The sequence below is a fragment of the Chlorocebus sabaeus genome, chromosome 26 (genome assembly GCF_047675955.1).
Source record: "Chlorocebus sabaeus isolate Y175 chromosome 26, mChlSab1.0.hap1, whole genome shotgun sequence".
NCBI classification, from domain to species: Eukaryota; Metazoa; Chordata; class Mammalia; order Primates; family Cercopithecidae; genus Chlorocebus; species Chlorocebus sabaeus.
In genome coordinates this window covers 20,702,430-20,728,414 of record NC_132929.1, presented here as the reverse complement: position 1 = coordinate 20,728,414, position 25,985 = coordinate 20,702,430, and the positions used below count along the sequence as shown (strand labels likewise).

At 40.0% G+C, this 25,985-nt stretch overlaps 1 long non-coding RNA gene across 1 annotated transcript in view; it reads left to right on the top strand.

The window, feature by feature from the left end:
- The window catches only part of LOC140710458 (uncharacterized), a 79,540-nt gene that overhangs the window by 31,915 nt on the left and 21,640 nt on the right, over nt 1–25,985 (top strand). The window lies entirely within an intron of this gene.

Below are 25,985 nucleotides of genomic sequence, written 5' to 3'. Positions count from 1 at the left end.
TAGGCATGCCACTAATTGAATGCATTGCTATTTAGAAATTTCTTCCACCAGATACCCTAGGTCATCACTCTTACATTTGGCCTTCCACAAAGCCCTAGGCCATGAACACAATGCAGCCAAGTTCTTTGCTAAGGCATAATATGGGTGACATTTGCTCTAGTTCCCAATAAGTTCTTCATTTCCATCTGAGACTTTGTCAGCATGACCTTCACTGTCTATATGTCTATAAACATTTTGGTCACAACCATTTAACCAATATGTAAGAAGTTCCTAACTTTTCCTAGTCTTTTTATCTTCTTCTGAGCCCTCCAAACTCTTCCAACCTCTGCCCATTAACGAGTCCAAAGCCATTTCCACATTTTCAAGTATCTTTATAGCAACACCCTACTCCTCAGTATTAATTTTCTGTCTTCGTCTATTTTGTGTTGCTAAAAAGGAATACCTGAGGCTGAGTAATTTGTAAAGAAGAGGTTTATGTGGCTCACAGTTCTGCAGGCTGTATGATAAGCATGGTGTCAGCAACTGCTTCTGGTGAGGGCTTCAGGCTGCTTCCACTCATGGTGAAGGTAAAGAGGAGCCAAGGTGTGCAGAGAGCACATGGCGAGAAAGGAAGCAAGAGAGAGTAGGGGGGTGCCAGGCTCTTTTTAACAAACAGCTTTAGTGGGAACTAACAGAGCAACGATTCACTCGCTCACTCTCACTTACCCAACCCCAGAGGGATGGCATTAATCTATTCATTGTTGTTCACGCCTATGGCCCAAACACCTCCCATTAGGCCGTACCTTCAACATTGGGATCAAATTTCAACACGAGCTGTTGAGGAACAAACATCTAAACTATAGCAGATGCCTATAGCAGACATCCAGGTAAAGTGACCAAGCAATATAGGGCACATGCTATATAGCAGACTGGGAAAGTCTAGACTTGAAGGTCTAGAATTTGGAAGTCACTTGTATACAGACTTCATTGAAAGCAGTAAGTGAGAACAAGATAATCTAGGGACTGAACATACAATTTTAAAAAGGACATAGCTCAGGTCCAAGCTCTGAGCAGCCAACATCAAGGAACTAGGAAAAGTGAAGAGGAACCAGCAAAGAATCCTGAGAAAGTGAAGGCACAAAAAGCAGTGTTCTAAGAAAAAAGTGGCCGGGCGCGGTGGCTCAAGCCTGTAATCCCAGCACTTTGGGAGGCCGAGACGGGCGGATCACGAGGTCAGGAGATCGAGACCATCCTGGCTAACACAGTGAAACCCCGTCTCTACTAAAAAAAATACAAAAAAATAGCCAGGCAAGGTGGTGGGCGCCTGTACAGAGTCCCGGCTACTCGGGAGGCTGAGGCAGGAGAATGGCATGAACCCGGGAGGCAGAGCTTGCAGTCAGCTGAGATCCGGCCACTGCACTCCAGCCTGGGCGACAGAGCCAGACTCCGTCTCAAAAAAAAAAAAAAAAAAAAAGAAAAAAGAAAAAAGTGGTCAAGTGTTTAATACTGTTAAGAATTCAAGATGGAAACCAAATAATATCTAGTGGGTTCAGCAACAAGGAGGTAATTGGTAATCATGCAGAAGGAGTTTTGGTGGAAAGATGGGAGTGGGAGCCATATTGGGATGGAATCATTCATCCAGTTATTCAGCAACTATGTAATAAGTGTCTATGACATGCTGGTACAAGGTGCTGGGGATACAATGAATAAGACAGACACAGTCCCCACTTAGGGGAGGAGAAGCCATTATGCAGATAATCGTAGAAGTATGACTCAAACACAATTATGGTAAGGGCTATGAAGGAAAAGAAAAGAAAACCATGAAAGTGTGTAACAGAGGAATCTAGTCCAGCTTGAAAGCAAGGGAAGTTTGCCCTGAGGGAGTGAGAGATAAAGCTGTACTTGAGAGACTTGAGTTGTGACAGCAGTGAGGCTAGGGAGGCAGATTGTATGTTCCGGGCGGAAGGAACCACAAACGTGGAGTCCAAGAGGGAGAGGCCATCATGAAAAGTCAGCAGTGTGGTAGAATCCCAGTGAACAAGGGGAGAGTGGCACAAAACAACAAAAACAACAAAGGCCACTAGAGCCTGGCAAGTGACCCAACCCAGGGGTTCACATAGATCCTCCAGTGTTTTACATTGTAGGAAATGCCAGGGTGCAAGAACAAAGTAGTGAGGAGGCCTATGGCTGAAGACCTTAAGGCAAAAGCTGGAAAAGTATACTTCTGTAAGGTGAGGAGTTCACTCTGAGGTACAAAGTCTATTTTTTTCTCAAGCAAAAAATAATCAAATAGCTCTGACTTTTATTCATTCATGTTAAGTCACCTGAAATGATATCTGTTGCATTTAAATGCTCATTAATAATATAAACGACTTAACAAATCCATTTCAATGGATATTCAATATTCCACTTAGATGTCACACAGCCTCATGACAGCTCATATAACGTATATAAACAGAGATAAACACCCCCTCCCCCTCAGTTGATTTATTCAGCTTGTTAGAGCAGTGAAGAATGGTTTTAGTTTTATAACCAAGGTAGAGTGAAGACACTGGCCACATAATACACATGCTCCATTTTTAAAACAACTGTTCTCTTGAAACCTTACAGTTTCTAAAAGCAGTTATTGTCCAAAGCTGGGAGAACTTAAGTCTTCTCAAATGAGCATGTGAATGAATGGAGGGAGGTAAACAAAGTATAAAATTTAAAAAGATGAGGTCTGATATGGGAGCAGCTGGATAAGAAACTAAAAAAGGGGCCGGGCGTAGTGGCTCACACTTACAATCCCAGCACTTTGGGAGGCCAAGGCAAGCAGATCGCTTGAGCTCAGGAGTTCGAGACCAGCCTGGGTAACATGGTGAAACCCTGTCTCTACAAAAAATAAAAATAAAAAATAAATACAAAAACACAAAAATTAGTCAGATGTGGTGGCACACGCCTGCAATCCCAGCTACTTGGGTGGCTGAAGCAGGAGAATCGCTTGAACCCAGGAGGCAGAGGCAGAGGCTGCAGTGAGTGGAGAGAGAGAGAGAGAGAGAGGAAGGGAGGAAGGTAAAAAGGAATAGTAATTTAAAGTTTGTTTTAGCTATAATGCAGGTTATTCTGACTTCAGGGTAGCATCACATGGCATACTTCTGAGTCAATTCTCAAGATATTCTGTTGTGTTTATCTCTGTCTGTTTACATAAAAAGGCACGGTGAGACGTTTCCAATCATGGCAGGATCTCAAGAAATATTGTTGCCATGAGCCTTCCTTGAAGAAACTACTAGAAGATGAACTTAAACCAACCAAGAAATAAATGGGAAAACTATGGCAAAAAGAGAGGTCATCAAGAGCAGGATAGGGAGAATATGAGAAAATATTCTAATTTCATTATTTATTCATATTAGGGGATTGATAGATAATGCCTAAAAGAGGAAGATTAAGTATATAAATTATAAAGACAACCACTAAAATAAAAATATAACCTTTCCAGATTTTCAGAAAAAATAAAACCAAATACGTACCACAACATCAGAGTTTTTAAAGAATCTATGAAATAATAGAAGGCATCATATAAAGTTATATATATTATATTGATAATAACAAGTATGTCAATTTGATAAATATAAATGTGCTAAACTAATGTACTAAAATAAGAGAAGTTTCAGCGAGGCGTGGTGACCCACACCTGTAATCCTAGCACTTTGGGAGGCTTAGGCAGGAGGATCGTTTGGGCCCAGGAGTTCATAACGAGCCTGGGCAACATAGTGAGACCTCATCTCTATTTTTTTTAAAAAAATAATAAAAACTGAAAGTAAAATAAAATAAATTTGGATTAAATCATAAGGCAAAATTCTACTCTATGCTGTACACAAGGGATCCAAAACAAAATAAATCAGAAATCTTTACAAATGTAAATTAGAAGAAAGCAATGGTTATAATTTTGTTTTTTTTGTTTTGTTTTCTCTTTCTTCTTTTTTATTTTCTCTTACACTTTAAATTCTAGGATACATGTGCACAATGCTCAGGTTTGTTACACAGGTATATATGTGCCACGTTGGTTTGCTGCACACATCAACTTGTCATTTACATTAGGTATTTCTCCTAATGCTATCCCTCCCCCAGCCTCCCACCCACTGACAGGTCCAGGTGTGTTATGTTCCCTGCCCTGTGTCCATGTGTTCTTATTGTTCAACTTCCACCTGTGAGTGAGAACATGAGGTGTTTGGTTTTCTGTCCTTGTGACAGTTTGCTGAGAATGATGGTTTCTAGCTTCATCCCTGTCCTTCCAAAGGACATGAACTGATCCTTTTTTATGGTTGCATAGTATTCCATGGAATCGCCACACTGTCTTCCACAATGGTTGAACTAATTTACACTCCCACCAACAGTGTAAAAGCATTCCTATTTCTCCACATCCTCTCCAGCATCTGTTGTTTCCTGACTTTTTAATGATTGCCATTCTAACTGGTGTGAGATGATATCTCATTGTGGTTTTGATTTGCATTTCTCTGATGACCAGTGATGATGAGCATTTTTTCATGTGTTTGTTGGCTGCATAAATGTCTTCTTTTGAGAAGTGTCTGTTCATATCTTTGCCCACTTTTTGATGGGTGGTTTTTATTTATTTATTTATTTTTTTGTAGATTTCTTTAAGTTCTCTGTAGATTCTGGATATTAGCACTTTGTCAGTTGGGTAGATTGCAAAATTTTTCTCCCATTCTGTAGGTTGCCTGTTCACTCTGATGACAGTTTCTTTTGCTGTGCAGAAGCTCTTTAGTTTAATTAGACCCCATTTGTCTATTTTGGCTTTTGTTGCCATTGCTTTTGGTGTTTTAGTCATAAAGTCCTTGCCCATGTCTATGTCCTGAATGGTATTGGTATTGCCTAGGTTTTCTTCTAGAGTTTTTATGGTTTTAAGTCTTACATTTAAGTATTCAATCCACTTTGAGTTAATTTTTGTATGTGGTGTATGAAAGGATCCAGTTTCAGCTTTCTACATATTGCTAGCCAGTTTTCCCAGCACCATTTATTAAATAGGGAATCCTTTCTCCATTGCTTGTTTTTGTCAGGTTGGTCAAAGGTCAGATGGTTGTAGATATGTGGTGTTATTTCTGAGGCCTCTGTTCTGTTCCATTGGTCTATATATCTGTTTTGGTATCAGTACCATGCTGTTTTGGTTACTGTAGTCTTGTAGTATAGTTTGAAGTCAGGGAGCATGATGCCTCGTGCTTTGTTCTTTTTGCTTAGGATTATCTTGGCTATGCGGGCTCCTTTTTGGTTCCATGTGAACTTTAAAGTAGTTTTTTCCAATTCTGTGAAGAAAGTCATTGGTAGCTTGATGGAGATGGCATTGAATCTATAAATTAACTTGGGCAGTATGGCCATTTTCATGATATTGATTATTCCTATGCATGAGCATGGAATGTTCTTCTATTTGTTTGTGTCCTCTTTTATTTCATTGAGCAGTGTTTTTTTGTTCTCCTTGAAGAGGTCCTTCACATCCCTTGTAAGTTGAATTCCTAGGTATTTTATTCTCTTTGTAGCAATTGTGAATGGGAGTTCACTCATAATTTGACTCTCTGTTTGTCTGTTATTGGCATATAGGAATGCTTGTGATTTTTGCACATTGATTTTGTATACAGAGACTTTGCTGAAGTTGCTTATCAGCTTAAGGAGATTTGGGGCTAAGACAGTGGGGTTTTCTAAATATACAATCATGTCATCTGCAAACAGGGACAATTTGACTTCCTCTTTTCCTAATTGAATACCCTTTATTTCTTTCTCTTGCCTGATTGCCCTAGCCAGAACTTCCAACACTATGCTGAATAGGAGTGGTGAAAGAGGGCATCCTAGTCTTGTGCTGGTTTTCAAAGGGAATGCTTCCAGTTTTTGCCCATTTAGTATGATATTGGCTGTGGGTTTGTCATAACTAGCTCTTATTATTTTGAGATATTATTTTGAGATGTTCCATCAATACCCAGTTTATTGAGAGTTTTTAGCATGAAGTGCTGTTGAATTTTGTCAAAAGCCTTTTCTGCATCTATTGAGATAATCTTGTGGTTTTTATCATTGGTTCTGTTTACGTGATGGATTATGCTTATTGATTTGCATATGTGGAACCAGCCTTGCATCCCAGGGATAAAGCTGACTTGATCATGGTGGATAAGCTTTTTGATATACTGCTGGATTTGGTTTGCCAGTACTTTATTGAGAATTTTCACATCGATGTTCATCACGGGTATTGGTCTAAATTTCTCTTTTTTTGTTGTGTCTCTGCCAGGCTTTGGTATCAGGATGATGCTGGCCTCATAAAATGAGTTAGGGATGATTCTCTCTTTTTCTATTGTTTGGAATAGTTTCAGAAGGAATGGTACCAGCTCCTCTTTGTACCTCTGGTAGAATTCGGCTGTGAATCCGTCTGGTCCTGGACTTTTTTTGGTTGGTAGGCTATTAATTATTGCCTCAATTTCAGAACTGGTTATTGGTTCATTCAGAGATTCAACTTCTTCCTGGTTTAGTCTTGGGAAGGTGTATGTGTCCAGGAACTTATTCATTTCTTCTTGATTTTCTAGTTTATTTGCATAGAGGTGTTTATAGTATTCTCTGATGGTAGTTTGTATTTCTGTGGGATCGGTGGTGATATCCCCTTTATCACTTTTTATTGTGGCTATTTGATTCTTCTCTTGTTTCTTCTTTATTAGTCTTGCTAGTGGTCTACCTATTTTGTTGGTCTTTTCAAAAAACCAGCTCCTGGATTCATTGATTTTTTTGAAGGTTTTTGTGTCTCTGTCTCCTTCAGTTCTACTCTGATCTTAGTTATTTCTTGCCTTCTGCTAGCTTTTGAATGTGTTTGCTCTTGCTTCTCTAGTTCTTTCCATTGTGATGATACGGTGTTGATTTTAGATCTTTCCTGCTTTCTCTTGTGGGCATTTAGTGCTATAAATTTCCCTCTACACACTGCTTTAAATGTGTCCCAGAGATTGTGGTACATTGTGTCTTTGTTCTCATTGATTTCAAGGAACATCTTTATTTCTGCCTTCATTTCATTATTTACCCAGTAGTCATTCAGGAGCAGGTTGTTCAGTTTCCATGTAGTTTTGCAGTTTTGAGTGAGTTTCTTAATCCTAAGTTCTAATTTGTTTGCACTGTGGTCTGAGAGACAGTTTGTTGTGATTTCTGTTGTTTTACATTTGCTGAGAAGTGCTTTACTTCCAAATATGTGGTCAATTTTGGAATAAGAGTGATGTGGTGCTTAGAAGAATGTATATTCTGTTGATTTCGGGTGGAGAGTTCTGTAGATGTCTATTAGGTCCACTTAGTGCAGAGCTGAGTTCAAGTCCTGGATATCCTTGTTAACGTTCTGTCTCGTTGATCTGTCTAATATTGACAGTGGGATGTTACTGTCTCCCATTATTGTGTGGGAGTCTAGGTCTCCTTGTAGGTCTCTAAGGACTTGCTTTATGAATCTGGGTGCTCCTGTATTGGGTGCATATATATTTAGGATAGTTAGCTCTTCTTGTTGAATTGATCCCTTTACCATTATGTAATGGCCTTCTTTGTCTCTTTTGATCTTTGTTGGTTTAAAGTCTGTTTTATCAGAGACTAGGATTGCAACCCCTGGTTTTTTTGTTGTTGTTGTTTGTTTTTTTGTTTGTTTGTTTTGCTTTCCATTTGCTTGGTAGATCTTCCTCCATCCCTTTATTTTGAGCCACTGTGCATCTCTGTACATGAGATGGGTCTCCTGAATACAGCACACCAATGAGTCTTGACTCTTTATCCAATTTGTCAGTCTATGTCTTTTAATTGGGACATTTAGCCCATTTACGTTTAAGGTTAATATTGTTACGTGTGAATTTGATCCTGTCATTATGATGTCAGCTGGTTATTTTGCCTGTTAATTGATGCAGTTTCTCCCTAGCATCGATAGTCTTTAAAATTTGGTATGTTTTTGCAGTGGCTGGTGCCAATTGTTCCTTTCCATGTTTAGTGTTTCCTTCAGGAGCTCTTGTAAGGCAGGCCTGGTGGTGACAAAATCTCTCAGCATTTGCTTGTCTGTAAAGGATTTTATTTCTCCTTCACTTATGAAGCTTAGTTTGGCTGGATATGAAATTCTGGGTTGAAAATTCCTTTCTTAAAGAATGTTGAATATTGGCCCCCACTCTCTTCTGACTTGTAGAGTTTCTGCTGAGAGATCTGGTGTTAGTCTGATGGGCTTCCCATTGTGGGTAACCTGAGCTTTCTCTCTGGCTGCCCTTAACATTTTTTCCCTCATTTCAACCTTGGTGAATCTGACAATTGTGTGTCTTGGGGTTGCTTTCCTCAAGGAGTATCTTTGTGGTGGTCTCTGTATTTCCTGGATTTGAATGTTGGCCTGCCTTGCTAGGTTGTGGAAGCTCCCCTGGATAATATCCTGAAGAGTGTTTTCCAACGTGTTTCCATTTTCCATATCACTTTCAGGTACACCAATCAAACATAGATTTGGCCTTTTCACATAGTCCCATATTTCTTGGAGCCTTTGTTTGTTTCTTTTCACTCTTTTTTCTCTAATCTTGTCTTCTCACTATATTTCATTCATTTGATCTTCAGTCACTGATACCTCTTCTTCCACTTGATTGAATCGGCTATTGAAGCTTGTGGTTGCATCACGAAGTTCTCATGCTGTGGTTTTCAGCTTCATCAGGTCATTTAAGGTCTTCTCTACACTGTTTATTCAAGGTTTTTAGCTTCCTTGTGATGGTTTCGAACATCCTCCTTTACCTCAGAGAAGTTTGTTATTATCAACCTTCTGAAGCCTACTTTTGTGAACTTGTCAAACTTATTATCTGCCCAGTTTTGTTCCCTTGCTGGCGAGGAGCTGCGATCCTTTGGAGGAGAAGAGGCACTCTGGTTTTTGGAATTTTCCGCTTTTCTGTTCTGGTTTCTCCCCATCAGGCAAGGCTAACATCGAGACAAACAAATGTTAAGGGGTACAAATAAATAATCTATAATGATTTAAAAAATGCAGTTCACCAGTTATAATGTTTTGAATACCTAAGCACCAAATAACTTAGCACCAACATGAATATTAATTAAAACATAAAATCACAGGATGTACAAGAAAAAATGGAAACACTGTAGTAGGAGTCAAAACGACAGAGAAGGGCTAAATAGCATAATTAATAACACAGATAAAATTTGGTACTCAAGAAAGAGAATATACTTTTTTAAAAAGTATCTGTGGATAATTCACAAAAATTGATCATATATTAGGCCAAAAGAAAATATTTGTGAGGTATAAACTGTAGAAATAGTACAGATAACATTGTCTAAATACAAGGCATTAACAAAGAAGAGAAGAGCCAGGTACAGTAGCTCATTCCTATAATCCCAGCATTTTGGGAGGCCAAGGCTGGTGGATCCCTTGAGCCCAGGAGTTTGAGACCAGCCTGGGCAACAAGGTGAAACCCTGTCACTAGCAAAAAAAAAAAAAAAAAAAAGAGATGAGAACACTTTATAACTTGTTTTATGAGGCCAGCATAACCTTGATATCCAAAACAGACAAGGACATTTACAAGAAAGAAAAAGTACAGGCTGATCTCTCTCATCAATATAGATGCAAAAATTCTGAACAAAATATTAGCAAATCTAATTGTATTAATACATTCAAAGCATGCATAGTTTTTTGGTTTCTGTTTTGTTTTGTTTTGTTTGAGACGGTGTTTTGTTGTTGTTGCCCAGGCTGAAGTGCAATGGCACGATCTTGGCTCACCGCAACCTCTGCCTCGCAGGTTCAAGCTATTCTTCACCTCAGCCTCCCAAGTAACTGGGATTACAGGCAGGTACCACCACCCCCAGCTAATTTTTTGTATTTTTTAGTAGAGACGGGGTGTCTCCATGTTGGTCAGGCTGGTCTCGAACTCCCGACCTCAGGTGATCTGCCCTGGACTCCCAAAGTGCTGGGATTACAGGTGTGAGCCACCATGCCAGGCCAAGCATGTACAGTTTTTAAAAGCTCAACAACATGATCTGATGTGCAGTAAGGTTTAAACCACTGTTGTACATGATACAAGATGTCATCATCACAGACCATAATTGTAAATTTCCAATTGAATTATCAAGTTAGAAGCTTGACTTTTCCCAGTCACTTCAGCATTATGTAGGAAAAGACTGACCCTTAAACTCAGACTGTGATTTTGGACAAGTTACCAAACCTGTTAGTGTCAATTTTTTTTCAGACGTAAAGTAAGAATAACACTAACTCTCTGTAATGTTCATTTGTGGAATTAAGGAGACAGTATTTATACAAGGAATATGTTGGGCTGACACCCCAAAGTATCCCTAAAACTTGAAATAAAATCAATGGGACACAAATAAAAAGGATGAGGTTAGACACCAGTAGAAATGACACAGCCAAAGAGATTGTTGGATTATTTGTGGGTGTGTACTAGTCTCAGCAACACCCAGATCAAATTTAAATGGCCTGGGTATATTGTCTTCTTTGGAAAATAGGAACTGGACTGCACTGGATTAGGTTAAGTCTAAACCTAATCAGTTGCAAAATAACATAGGAGGAAAACAATGTGCCAATCCCCACAGTAGGGACACCCTAACAGACATGGAGGCATCAGGCCACTGAAACAGGGTGGCATCAGCCACATCAGCCATTAGAACCATGGAGCTTTCCCCCCACCCCACCCCTGAGGTTTCATGCTCACTGGGCCACCTTCTGGTGACATTTTTACAGATGTGCCTATGGAAAGGGGAGGACATGATGAGTCAACAAGCTCATCCATCAAATCCCCTAGAGCGGTATCAGTGGAAATCTAAAAGCCCTAGGACTGGGACCTTGGCCACCTCACTGCCCTTAGTGCCTGGGTGATACTGGAGAGGATATTTGTAAGCCTCCATCTTTTTCTCCCATCCCAGTCTAGTCAGTGTATATGGCAATGAGGTGAGGAAAGGAAGCTTTGGTGATTCAGGTTTCTGGGGTGGCCACTACGTGATTCATCAACGACAAGACTGCGATGATGATTTCTCAGACTTAGCAAATGCTAGCACTTATCCCTCCTGAAGTAAAGCAGGTCCATTAGGAGATGGTTTTTAATATGGCCACTTCTGGTATCTTTCATTTTTCAGAGAAAATCTTATATAACTAAAACTCCTTCTCTTCTCCTTCCTTAGTGCTGTGCCCTTCTTTGCTTCTTTCACCTCCCAGAATGCAGTCTGAACTTCAATCACTTCCACTGCCTCCCTTTTCCTCCACACTACCCTTTTTCCCATGGTCATTCAGAATACTTGTCACTGATCCTGTGGAGATCTCTTTCTCCACAGTTCATTTCCCAGTTTCGCTTTCTCCTACTGAGTGATGCCCATCTCCTACCCATTCCCAGGATATGCTGAGTTTAACCACAGTCCATCATGTCGGAAAGACTAGTATGTACCGTGTGAACGAAACGCTGTTTAGTTTTCATGGAACAAAATGTAATGTTTTCCTGAAGGGTTGTTGTTGTAATCTCCACCTCTACCAGACCAACAGACAGGCTGACCTTTAGAAGGTAAAACTAAACTTCTTCCTTTTCAACTCACCCCTCTCACCATGTCAGCCTCTAGAGGTTGGCAAGTAAGGAGGTAGAGCTGGTTCTGTTTGATCAGTATTCTTTGTTGTTCTGTTTGATCTGTATTCCTTGCACTTAATTATCCTTGTGCGCTCCAGCTTTGGCAGTTAAATCAACACCATTAATTTTGTTTTCAGTATGTGCAGAGCACCAAACCACAAGAGAAAGTGCATGACAGACAGACTCCTTGTCCTGAAAGAGATGACACTCTATGGGGAAGGACCACCCCTACTCCAAGAATACATACAACAACTCAAATGATTCCAATGGAAAAGTAGGGTGACAGTCAGCCTTACCACAAGTGCAGTCATAGGTGTGCTCCCCAAATCAGCCTGTATGGAGGCGAAGAGCATGGGCTCTGCCACTTGCCCTCTGATTTTAGGCAACTGCTTAAGCTCTCTAAGCCTCTTTCTTCTCTGTAAGATAGGATACCCACAGTCTCTGCTTCCTAGTGTTGTAGTGAGGATTAACTGGCACATAAAAAGTGCTTAGCACAGTAATAATAATAGCTAATTTCTTAAGCATTTACTTTATACCAGTGTGGCAGCTAAATAATGGCCCCCAAAGATATCTAGGTGCTAATCCCTAGAATCTGTGTTACCTTATATGGAAAAGGGGTCTTTGCAGATGTTATTAAGTATCTTGAGATGGGGAAATTATCCTGGATTAACTGCGTGTACCCTAAATGTAATCACAAATGTCCTTATATGAGGGAGATAGACGGAGTAAAATCTAGGAAGGGTTTTACTGAGGAGGGCAGCAATGTGATGATGGAAACCAGATGCAATGCTGCTGGCCTTCGAGATGGAGGAAGGTGCCACCTTCATCCTAACCTAATATAAAAATCCAGATTTACAAAACGAGTCAGTGAAAAGATAAATATTTTTTCCTTGTTGCAACTTCTTGCACTCTGGACCCTGGGTTATGGGGTTATGGGATTGGTTATGGGTTTGGGAGAAAGCTGAGGCTTGAGGCTCTTCAGGCCTCTCCCTGGCCTAGAATGAAGTGGGTCAGGAAGGTTCTGCACATGTGAGTACAGGGTGTGGTGTGTGGTGAAGCCTAGTGAGGATGGCAGATTAGTAAGTATGATCCCTGGATACACCTCCCCACCATCAACGAGGAGATGGGAAGAGGTGAGAGTTGGATGAACCAATACGAGGGAATTCTTTAGAATAGTGCCTGGCTGTACTCATTTCCTATGGCTGCTGTTATAAATTACCACAAACTTGGTGGCTAAAAACAATACACATTCATTCTCTCACAGTTCTGGATGTCAGAAGTCTGAAATCAGTGTCACTGAGCCAAAATCCAAGTGTCTGCAAAGCCGAGCTCCCTCCAGAGGCTCTAGGGGAGAATCTGTTTATTTCCCTTTTCCAGCATCTAGAGTTGCATTCTTGGGCGTAGCATCTTGTTTCAGTCGCCACCTTGCCACCTTTTTCTGTATATAATAAGTCACCTAGGCAAGCAGTGTGCTAACTGATTAATGATCAAAAGCTTAGTTGCTATTATGGAAGACGCTACTAGAACGGCTCCTTATCGTTGCCATCCCGAAGCTATTTGTGTCTTCAAGGAAGCTGCTTGAAAGAAACACAGAAAACAAACCAACACTCTGTCACATTTGTCCTTGTGGCCTGGGTCACAGAGAAACACAGAATGGAGAGAACCAAGTTTCCTATCTGTGACCTGACTCCGCCATAGCCTAGACCCAAGTGATGCCTATAGCACTCCCAGAGTCCCTGGGAGTTTGGATCCAGGTCAGGACTGGTAAATACCAGTGGGACTGGGTCCCGGCTCAGAATCAAGATCTATCTGTTTTCCCCAAGGGTTTTCCAAATTTCCTAGGGTACCTGAGCCTGGGGAACAGACTTTAGAACAACACTGTCTCACTGTCCAATAGAAGTACAGAGGTCTCTTGGGATATGCAGAGGATTGGTTTCAGGACACCTCCAACACAGCTACCAAAATCCACGATGCTCAAGTCCCTTATATCAAATGGTGTAGCATGTGCTTATAACCTACACACATCCTACTATATATTTTAAATCATCTCTAGATTACTTATAATACCTAAGACAATGTAACTACTATGTAAATCCTTCTTATATTTTTACAATTTATTTTTATTGCTGTATTATGATTTTTTCCCAGATATATTTGATCCACAGTTGGTTGAATCCACAGATGCAGAACCCAGAGATATGAAGGGCCAACTGTATGTGGACCATGTACAGTTTTATTTATTGATTTTTTTTTTTTAGAGACAGAGTCTCGCTCTGTCACCCAAGCTGGAATGCAGTGGCACAATCGTAGCTCATTGCAACTTTGAACCCATGGGCTCAAGTGATCCTCTTCCCTCAGCCTCCCGTGCAGCTGGGACTACAAGGATGCATCACCATGCTCAACTAATTTATTTATTTATTTTTTTTGTAGAGATGAGGGTCTACACCTTACATTGCCTAGGGTGTACCTAACTTTTTAAATGGTCAAGTAGCCACATTAAAAAAGTAAAAAAAAAAAAAAAAAAAGAAACAAGTGAAATTAATTTCAACAATATATTTTATTTAAACCAATATATCCTAAATATTATTTTAACATGTAATCAACTGAAAATTATTCTGTTTTTGGCTGGGCACGGTGGCTCACGCCTGTAATCCCAGAACTTTGGGAGGCCCAGGTGGGCAGATCACTTGAGGTCGGGAGTTTGAGACCAGCCTGGCCAACATGGCGAAACACGACCTCTACTAAAAATACAAAATTAAAACAAAAAACAAAAATAAATTAAATAAATACAAATACAATACAAAAATTAGTTGGGCATGGTGGTAGGTGCCTGTAATCCCAGCTGCTCGGGAGGCTGAAGCACAAGAATCACTTGAACCCGAGAGGCACGAGGTTGCAGTGAGCAGAGATGATGCCACTGCACTCCAGCCTGGGTGACAGAGTGAGACGCTGTCTCAAAAAATAAAAATAAAAATAATTCTGTTTTTGTGCTAAGTCTTCACAATCCAGGGTGTGTTTCATACTTAATACATCTCAGTTCACACTGGCCACATTTCAAGTGCCCGCTAGCTACATCTTGCGATATTAGACAGCACAGGTCTACAGCAACTTGACTTGCCTGCTCCTACCCGCTCTACCTCGCACTCTCATCAAATGCAGAGACGGTGCCAGGGATTTGATGAGCAGTGGGCCAGAAAAGCTCAGGGGGACTTTAAAAATTTTTTTATCTTTAATAAGGCAATAAAATATTTTGCCCAGGTTGGCCTCAAGCAATCCTCCTGCCCGGGCCACCCAAAGTGCTGGGAACCTGTAAAGGTGTGAGCCACCATGCCCGGCCACTTTTCTTTTTTCTTTCTTTCTTTCTTTCTTTCTTTCTTTCTTTCTTTCTTTCTTTCTTTCTTTCTTTCTTTCTTTCTTTCTTTCTTTTTTTTTAACAAATCATTGTTGCATATATTTATGGGGTACAATGTGATGTTTTGATATATGTATCCAATGTGGCATGATGAAATCAAGCTGATTAACATATCCATCACTTCACTTACCTATTATTTTTATAGTGAGACATTTGAAATTTACTCTTAGCTATTTTGAAATATATAATATATTACCATTGACTATAGTCACCCTCATGTGCAATGGATCTCAAAACCCGTTCCTCCTGTCTATCTGAAATTTTGTACCCTTTAATCAACAATTCCCCATTCTCTCCCTCCCCATCTTCCCCTAAGCCTCTGTTAACCATTGTTCTACTTTCTACTTCCATGAGTTCAACTTTATTAGATTCCACATATAAGTGAGACCATGTGGTATTTATGTTTCTGTGCCTGGCTTATTTGACTTAGCATAATGACCTCCAGATTCATCCATGTTGTTGCTGGAAATGTCAGGATTTCACCCTTTCGGGGACCTTGTTATTGTCATCATGGTGATGCTATGAGTCCACCAGAACAAAACATGGTTCTTCTGAACCATCCTGATTTTTTCCAATATCCCTCTTTTCTGCTCTGCAGAAACTAAGGACTAGCACTCTCAGAGAATTTGACCTGCATGTTATTCTAGCACCGACTTCACTTTGCCTTACAGTCAGTTGTTTATATTTCCAAGTCTCCAACCTGATTATAAATGCCTTAATGGAAGGGTCCCACTCCCTGTTATCTCACTTTACAGGAAAAGGAAAAAAAAAGCTGTGAGTTTAGCACTCAGTCATCAACAAATGTCTGTTGAATGAATGCATAAATGAATGAGACCACCCTAACGGGGTTGATGAATGTGTGTTATGGAAGCCTTTGTTTTATCTGGCACCTCCAGGTCCGTACAACCTGCTTCCTAACAAGCAGTGAAACCCATCAGGGCACTGGTGGGTCCCAGTCTGAAACTGAAGGAAATACTTTCCTTTAGCTTCTGGATTCTTACACGTATGAATTCAATTCATCAAATAGTTCCTGAGTCACTCCCATATTCCAAGCACTGTGCTGGTGCTGTGGGAGCTGCAAAGATTAGTAAGAAATAATCCTTGCCTTCAAGTACCCAACAATGTAGTAAAGGCCTTTGGCAGGTATACACAAATAATTTTAATTTGAGGTTGAGTAACCTAAGTGCTCTACATGGAATAGAGTCCTGTGGGGAGAGGGGGCAAGAAGAGGGGGTTGCCAAAGAAGTTTCATTCAGAGATATCCTTTGAGATGATGCCTGAAAGAAGGACAGGATTTGGACAGGTGGGAATGGAGAGAGAGAAAGAAACAGGTTTTAAAAATCTGACAAAAGGGGTGGGTGTGGTGGCTTGTGCCTGTAATCCCAGCACTTTGGGCGGCTGAGGTGAGCGTGAGGTCAAGAGACCAAGACCATCCTGACCAACATGGTGAAATCCCGCCTCTACTAAAAATATAAAAATTATCCGGGCATGGTGGCGCATGCCTGTGGTCCCAGCTACTCAGGAGGCGGAGGCAGGAGAATCACTTGAACCCCAGGAGTTGGAGGTTGCAGTGAGCCAAGATTGCGCCACTGCACTCCAGCCTGGCGACAGAGCAAGACTCCATCTCAAAAAAAAAAAAAAAAAAAAATCTGACAAATGAGGAAGAAACACAATACAGAGTAGGTATGGTGAGGAGCCTAACTAGGACAAGGAAATGAACCCGATTTTAAAGATAAGAGCAATGTGAAATACATCACAACACTGTAACAAGGAAACAAACCTCATTAAGTGGGGTGAGGGCCCCACGGTTGGCAGGCACCCTTGTTTAAGTCAGCAACACCATGAAGAAAAGCTCTTGAGACTGGGAATTCCAGGAAGAGATGAGATCTGTGTCATACCTTCATCTGTGTCACACCTTCATCTGTGTCACACCCTCATGGTTGCAGAGGCAAGGAATGGAGGAATGAAGGTCTCTCTGATCAAGAAAGAGGGAATCTCCTAAAGATTGTGACACAACCAGATTGAGCAAAGCCCCCAAGTGACAGAGAAAGGATGAGAAGAGATCAGATATGCTGGAAATAACTTTATGTAACACAGAAGACAAGGGGAATATTCTGGCTAGTGAGTACTACATGCTCTGGAGATCAGGGGAACCATACAAACAGGAAATCGAATAGCAGGCTGGGAAATCACCCCAGGGTGGGGAGATGGAAGAAGAATGGAGACAGTGATAGTGAGGACTGGAGTGTAAATTCTAAGTGACAGCCTTTTCCAAGCCACTAAGGTCAGGATCCAAGGCCTGGAGTAGGGTAGTTCTGTACATACCACAGAAATTGCACCCACAACAGCAGGAAAAAATTCCAAGACTGATAGTGAGGCAGGTGTGCAAAACAAAAGCAGAGACAATCTGATTTAAGGAAAATATTGATTTACTTTCAATTTTATTTTTAAATTTCAGATCCACCTAATGCCCTGAACAGTTTTACTTCAGAACAAAGAGCAGGCCCCTTTACCTTTCAGAGCATGCACACGAGACAGCCTGAAGGACACACACATTCTGCACTCAGTGATACACCATAGCTGTAAAGGAAACTAAAAAAGGCAAGCGTGCATTGATCATGTGGCAAACGCTAGGCCCTGTGCAATGCACTTTTAGAGGCATTTTCTCATTTAATCCTCCAGTATTACTATGGCATTATGTTACTATCTTCATTTCTCAGATGCAGAAACAGGTTACATAGCTCACTAAGACGACAAAAACTAGTAATTAGTGGGGTTGTAGGAAGATTTTAATATTATAAAATCATGATTTTTCACAGTTATAGGACTGTTCAGATTTCCTCTTTTTTTGTGGCAGTTTTAATAAGATATATGTCCTGGAAATTTAAATAGCTCATGTAAATGTTCAAATTTATTGACATTAATTTGGTCATAATTTCCTCTAATTTTTTAAATGTCTCTAGAATCTGAGATGTATTCCTCTTTTCATTTTTGATATTATCTGTGGCTTCTTTCTTTTTCTTGGCCAGTCCTGTCAGAAATTTATAAATTTATTTTAGTCTTCAAAATTCAACTTCGTGATTTGTTGATCATTTCTATTGTAAGTTTGTTTCCTATTTTATTAATTTCTCCTTCTCTACTATAATTCCGTATTATTTCCTTCCTTCTATTTTCTTTGGGGTTTTTTGGTGAATTTTTAAAAATTTCTTTCTTTCTTTTTTTTTTTTTTCTTCAGATGGTCTCGCTTTGTTGCCCAGGCTGGAGTGCAGTGGCACAAACATGGGTGCCTGCAGCCTCAACATCCCAGCTCAAAGCAGTCCTCCCACTTCAACTTCCTGGGTAGCTGGGACTACAGGTGCACGCCACCACACATAACTACTTTTAAAAAATTTTTGTAGAAATGGGGGCCTCCCTATGTTGTCCAGGCCTGTCTCGAACTCCTGGGCTCAAGCAATACTCCCGCCTCGGCTTCCCAAAATGCCAAAACCACCACTTCCGGCCCCTATTTTCCATTCTTTTACTTTCAACATTTTAACATTCTTAAATTTTAAATGTCTTTTATAAACAGCATATAATTATTTTAAAATTCTAGCTGCCAATTGTGGTGTTTTAATAGAAGCATTTAGTCCACTTACCTTTAAGGTAATTATTGATATACTAGGGTAAATAATAAACATTTCTACCATATATCTCCCCTAAAGAGAGAAAAAATTTCCTTGGGAGGAGATGAGGGATATTATATTGATGCCATCTACTGAAAAAACTAAAAAACCATTCCGTTAAGCAAACTTTAAAAAAGCTTTTGTTCAAGGTTTCAAGTATGTTATTGTATTGGATCTGCCTTCAGCTATTCAGATTTCTATCTTTTCCAACCTGTTAGGGTAAAAATGCAGCTGTCATGAACTCTTTGTGTCTTAGGAGGTAAAAAGCTCCCTAACTCTATCAGTTTCCCCACAATCAATAGCCCCAAGTTGAGTGTTTGTTTTTTTTTTTTTTTTTTTCCAGACAGAGTCTTGCTCTCTCTCCCAGGCTGGAGTGCAATGGTGTGATCTCAGCTCACTGCAACCTCTGCCTCCTGGGTTCAAGTGATTCTCCTGCCTCAGCCTCCCGAATAGCTGGGACTACAGGCATGCGCCACCATGCCTGGCTAATTTTTGTATTTTTTGCAGAGATGGGGTTTCACCATGTTGGCCAGGCTGCTCTCAAACTGCTGACCTCAAGTAATCCACCCACCTTGGCCTCCCAAATTGCTGGGATTACAGGTGTAAGCCACTGTGTCCAACTTTGAGTGTTTTATTGAATTTATTTTTTAAAGTAAAGACTGGGTTCTTGCTATATTGCCTAGGCTGATCTTGAACTCCTAGCCTCCAGAGATCCTCCTGCCTTGGTCTCTAAAGTGCTGAGACCACCATGCCTGGCCCCAATTTGGGTTTTCGAAGTACCCACTTGATGATCATTTATCACTTACTTTGTGACAGGAACCAGAATATGCTAATAACAATGAAGCTGTATAGCTTTTTTATTGAGCACTTACTAAATACCAGGTATGGTCCTAGGCACTTTACATGTATTACTTCTCTTAATCCTCACAATTTCCCTATAATTTTGGCATTAAGATCCCCATTTACCAGGAAACTGAGGCACAGACAGGTTAAGTAACTGGTCCAAGATCACGAACTAGATAAGAGTTATAGTTGGAATTTAAATCAAGACAGTCTGACTCTGTTCTCTTAACCACTCCCTTATCTGCTACTGAGATGCAATGCCCTCTCCTATACAAAGGGTATGAGTTCAAGTATCATTTATGAGTATGTTTGCTGTGGCATAATGTAGAACGCAAAGTAAACAGAAAAAAAAATCTAGGGAAGGTCTATAAATTTTAATACAATTATTAAGAGCTTTAGGTGGGTTCTCCTATCCCGCAGTAACAGGATGATAGATGCATCGCTGGGCCACTAGGCCTTTCATTTAAGTACTTCAGGGAATCACTCATGCAAATAGAATTTTCTGCTAAATAGTTATTTCTGGGAATTATTTGTGCCTAGTAAAATTTTATAGACTCACAGACCTGGAAGATCCCTTAGAGATCAATTATTCCAGACCACTCATTTATAGTATTAACAATTATCTTTGGAGGTGGTTTTGTCTGTTTGTTTGTTTGTTAAGACAGTGTCTTATTCTGCCACCCAGGAGTACAGTGCTGCAATCACAGCTCACTGCAGCCTTGACCTCCTGGGCTCAGGTGATCCCCCACTTCAGCCTCCTGGGTAGCTGAGACTACAGGCATGTTCAGCTAATTGTATTTTTTGTAGAGACAAGGTTTTGCCATGTTGCCCAAGCTGGTCTCAAACTCCTGGATTCAAGCTATTCTGCCATGGCTTCCCAAAGTGCTAGGATTACAGGGATGAGCCGCCACACCTGGCCTGGAGGTGGTATTTTAAGGCCTTTTTCTTTTTTTTTAAATTTATATGATGTTTAATTTTTTATAAGAATACACAACACATAGTCAGAAAAATAAACTTAAAGATGGTTATTTCTGCTAAGACAATTCAATGAAGGAAATAATAGTCACTTCAACAAATGGTGCTGGAACAAGTGAATATCCACATGCCAAAGAATGAATCTGGACTCCTACCTCAAACTATAGTAACTCAAATCATAGATCTAAATATAAAAATTAAAACTATGAAACTCTTAGAAGAGAATGTAGGAGTAAATCTTCATGATCTTAGGTTGGGCAATGGTTTCTTAGGTACAAACCAAAGGCACAATCAACAAAAGAAAATATAGATAAATTGGACTTCACCAAAACTAAAAACTGTGTGTTGCAAACAATGTCATCAAGCAAGCAAGAAAAAAAAAGAAAAAGAAAAAAAAGAAAAAAAATACAAACTAATCCATGAATAAGAGAAAATATTTGCAAATCATATATATGATAAAGGACTTGTATCCAGAATATATAAAGAACTCTTATAATTCATTAACAAAAAGACAATTAACCCATTATATTAAAAATTAAAAATTAAAAATGGCAAAGGAGGTGAATAGATATTCTATTCTTTCTATTCAATATTCTTCAGAAGATACTGAAATATATTCAATATCTTCTTTTATTGGCTCCTTTTTTATCTCCAAAGAAGATATAAAAAATAGCCAGGCTGAGCACTATGGCTCACGCCTGCAATCCCAACACTTTGGGCAGCTGACGTGGGTGGATCACTTGAGTCCAGGAGTTCAAGACCAGCCTGGGTGACATGGCAAAACTCTGTCTCTCCAAAAAAAAAAAAAAAATTAGCCCATCATGGTGGCCTGTGCCTGTAATCCCAGCTACTCAGGAGGCTGACCCAGGAGGATTGGTTGAGCCTAGGAGATGGAGGTTGCCATAAGCCAAGATCATATCACTACATTCCAGCCTGGGTGATAGAGTGAGAACAAATCTCAAAAAAAAAAAAAAAAGAGAGAGAGAGAGGCAGAGATAACCAATAAGCACATGAAAAGAAAAGATGTTCAATATTATTAGCCATTAGAGAAATGCAAATCACAAGAGACCACTTAACACCCACTAGGATGGCTATATTTAAAAAGATAGATAAATGTTGTCAAGGATGTGAAGAAATTAGAACCCTTATTCATTGCTAGGGGGTATGAAAATGGTGTAGCTACTTTGAAAAACAGTTGGCACTTCCTCAAAATGTTAAACATAGCTATTACATGACCTTGTAATGCCACTCTTAGATATATACGCAATAGAAACAAAAACATATATCCACATAAAAATGAAATGTTCATAGCAACATTATTCATAGTAGATAAAAAGTGGAAAGACCTAAATGCCCATCAGTTGATGAATAAATAAAATGTAGTATATCTATACAATGGAATATTATTATACTTAGCAATAAAAAGTAATCAAGTACTGATATATGCTTTAATATAAATGAATCTAGAATACATTATGGTGAGTGAAAGAAGCTAGTCACAAAACAGCATATATCGTATGATTCCATTCATATAAAATGTCCAGAATAGGCAAATATACATATAGATAGAAAGTAGATTCATGGTTGCCTAGGGCTGGGGTGTGTGTTGGGGGCATGAGGAGTGACTGCTAATGGGCAAGGGGATGATGAAAATGTTCTAAAATGTTCTTTTGGGAATGATGAGAATGTTCTAAAATTAGACTGTGGTGATGATTGTACAACTCTGTAAATGCTCTAAAAACCACTGAATTGTATACTTTATGTGAGTGAATTGTAAGCTCTGTGAATTATATCTTAATAAAGCAGTTAAAGGAAAAATGGCTATTCCATTAAATTGGAATAGCAATGTGATTTAAGATGCCATTCTATCTATTTGTTATTAAACATTGAGGTTATTTTCAGTTTTTTACTCTGCTAAATAATAGTGTAACCAAGCACTCCATTACAAAGAACTTTTTACGAAAGCTGCTATAAATCTAATAAACATGTGATGTCACTAAAGTCACCTACCTGACTTTAAGGTTACAAATCTGTCAATACTTTACAGATGTAAATAACTGGTATCTTCCATACAATTCTTATCCATAGATCAAGGTCAATAGCCTGCCCTTAAAACTCAATTATAATTGGTTTGGCAATAATAGACAAAAATACAGTGACTTAAACAAAACAGAAGTGTGTTGTCTGTCACATAAGTATAGAGGTAGGTAGCCCAAGGCTGGGATGGCAGGTTTCTCCACAATGTTCTCAGGATCTCAGGCTGTTCTCAGTCCACTGCTTTGCCAACCCTAGGGTATGGTTCTTGCTCTTATGGACTGAAATGGTAACTATCACATCCTCTAAGTAACAGGCTGAAAGAACACAGAAGGCCGGGCGCGGTGGCTCAAGCCTGTAATCCCAGCACTTTGGGAGGCCGAGACGGGCGGATCACGAGGTCAGGAGATCAAGACCATCATGGCTAACACGGTGAAACCCCGTCTCTACTAAAAAATACAAAAAACTAGCCGGGCGAGGTGGCGGCGCCTGTAGTCCCAGCTACTCGGGAGGCTGAGGCAGGAGAATGGCGTAAACCCGGGAGGCGGAGCTTGCAGTGAGCTGAGATCCGGCCACTACACTCCAGCCCGGGCGACAGAGCCAGACTCCGTCTCAAAAAAAAAAAAAAAAAAAAAGAAAGAACACAGAAAGAGTGGGAGTGGAAGGAAAGGGAGACAAAGAGTATGTGCCAATGCCTTTAAGAAAAGTTCCCAGATGCCATTTCTGCTGTATATCCATTGGCTAAACCACTGTGACATAGCCATACTTAATTTCAAGTGAGACTGAGAATATATTCTTTATTCTTGGTAGCATGTGCTTAGATAGAAATTGGGGGTTCTAGGGCCCGGTGTGGTAGCTCATGCTCATAATCCCAGCAATTTAGGAGGCTGAGGCGGGAGGATCGCTTGAGCCCAGGAGTTTGAGACCAGCCTAGGCAACATAGTGAGACCCTGTCTCTACAAAAAAAAAAAATTAAAAATTAGCCAGGTGTAGTGGTATATGCCCATAGTCCTTGCTACTTGAGAGGCTGAGGTGGGAGGACTGCTTGAATCCAGGAGTTCAAGGTGATTGCACCACTGCACTCCAGCCTGGGGAAACAAGAAAGAAAAGAAAAGAAAAGAGAGGAAGGAAGGAAGGGAGGGAGGGAGGGAGAGAGAGAGAGAGAGAAATAAAGAAAGAGAGAGAAAGAAAGAAACAAAGAGAGGAAGGAGGGAAGGAAAGAAGGAAGGAGGGAAGGAAGGAGGGAAGGAAGGAAGGAAGGAAGGAAGGAAGGAAGGAAGGGAAAGGAAAGGAAATACATTAGGGGTTCTATGTCATCATGGATAAAAGAGAAACAGACATTCAGAAATTAACTGGCAGACTTGGCCAATGACTCATAACTTACCTAATTACAGAAAACACTACCAAAAGCTAGAAAAAAATAATCTAGTCACAAAGGATGAAATAATTAAGATGAACTATGCACTAAATTAAACAGTATAGGAAATTACTATGCTTAATAGTTGAAAGCATCAGAGGAGACATGCTTGCAAAAGAATGGAGAAATAATCAAGAGTTCTAAAGCGAGGAGAACATTTTTTTTTTCTTTTTTTGAGACAAAGTCTCCCTCTGTCTCCAGGCTGGAGTTCAGTGGTGCAATTTCGGCTCACTACAACCTCTGCCTCCCAGGTTCAAAGGAGTCTCCTGCCTCAGTTTCCCAAGTAGCTGGGATTACAGGCACTTGCTGCCACACCCAGCTGATTTTTGTATTTTTAGTAGAGACAGGCTTTCACCTTGGCCAGGATGGTCTTGATCTCCTGACCTTGTGATCCACCCACCTCGGCCTCCCAAAGTGCTGGGATTGCAGGAGCGAGCCAGAGAACATTTTTTATAGGGATATTCAGAGGCAGTATCCATCAGCTACATTAAAGCAATTTTTAAAAGAAGGTTACATGAGCAATAACTAAGATCATATTGCTTTTCACTTCCCATTAAGACAATAAACTTAACATAGTTCAACTTTGTTTATTTTATTTTTTCATATGCTTCTAATTCCTGGCAGGCTTATGTTATCACTGATTTTATTGTGTCTGACAACTTTTCAAGGATATCGGCTACATTTTGCTTTATTATATACATCTACAGATACAATCACTTTGGGAAACCAAAAAAAGTGTTTCATTATAATATTTAATTTACACATGCATAATATATCAGAAAAATACTGGATACTCTCTTTCAAGAAATTCCAACATACGCAACTTGGTGCAAATTTACTTAATCCTCTTAGTCATTAATTTAAGATCTAGACAGGCTTGGTTTCTGTACAAGAAACAATCAATGGTATGTAACTATGATAAAGTATTCAGGAGAAATGCGTTTCAGGGAAAGATAATTAACATTTAAGGTTTTTGTCTTTCTGTTGTTTTGTGTAATTTATAAGATCAGAAGAGCTTAACCACAGATATGAATATAAATAAGGAAAAGTTATATGGAAAAAATATAATTCTCAAATGCTGATGCCAAAAGTAGTGTTAAAATTTTGTATTATGAAATTTGAGTCATGGGAGAAGGGCCAGGGCCAGGGCCCACATATATCCAAATGGTCAAAGCACTACAAAAAAGTGTACATTTTCTTTGCTTTTGTTCTTCTCTTTTGAGATAGAGTCTCGCTCTGTCGCCCAGGTTGGAGTGCAGTGGCGTGATCTCAGCTCACTGCAAGCTCTGCCTCCTGCATTCAAGCCATTCTCCTGCCTCAGCCTCCTGAGTAGCTGGGACTACAGGCGCCCGCCACCACGCCTGGCTCATTTTTGTATTTTTGTATTTTTAGTAGAGACGGTGTTTCACCATGTTAGCTAGGATGGTCTCGATCTCCTGACCTTGTGATTTGCCCACCTCAGCCTCCCAAAGTGCTGGGGTTACAGGCATGGGCCACCGCCCGCCTGGCCTGCATTTTCTTTACATAATTCTACAGCTGGTATTCTACGATGATAGCTTCACAAATTACACTATCATTTACAAGTCACGAAAATGTAATAAACCAATCAAACTCTATATAGCATGATCATATGAATAAAGATAACGAACGGCCTTCTTGAAATCACTACACCTCAATACTAATCAAACTGTCTAGGGTCAATGGTCTCGTAGTCTGAGGTGTTATCTGAGCTCACTGTCTCACAACCAAGAAAATTAAGGAGCCTGGACACAAGGGTGAGGTTGGAGCGAAAGTTTCATAAGCAAAAGAAAGAAAGTTCTCCACGGTGGAGAGGGGACCCGAGTGGGCTGCTGTTTTCACAGATGAATCCAAAAGCTTTTATGAGAAACTCCCCTCATCTCTGTAGCTGTTTGTGTAACTTCGCTTATCTATGAAACTGTCTGTGTAACTCTCTTTATCTGTGCATGTCTTGGGTAAGCACAAAGTGCAGCTTCTCTTGTTTGTATAACTGTGGGTCTGTTTTAGGTAAGTCCCCCACCTCCCTGTGCAAGTTCCCATGGAGCCCACCACGTAAATGCCTGAAA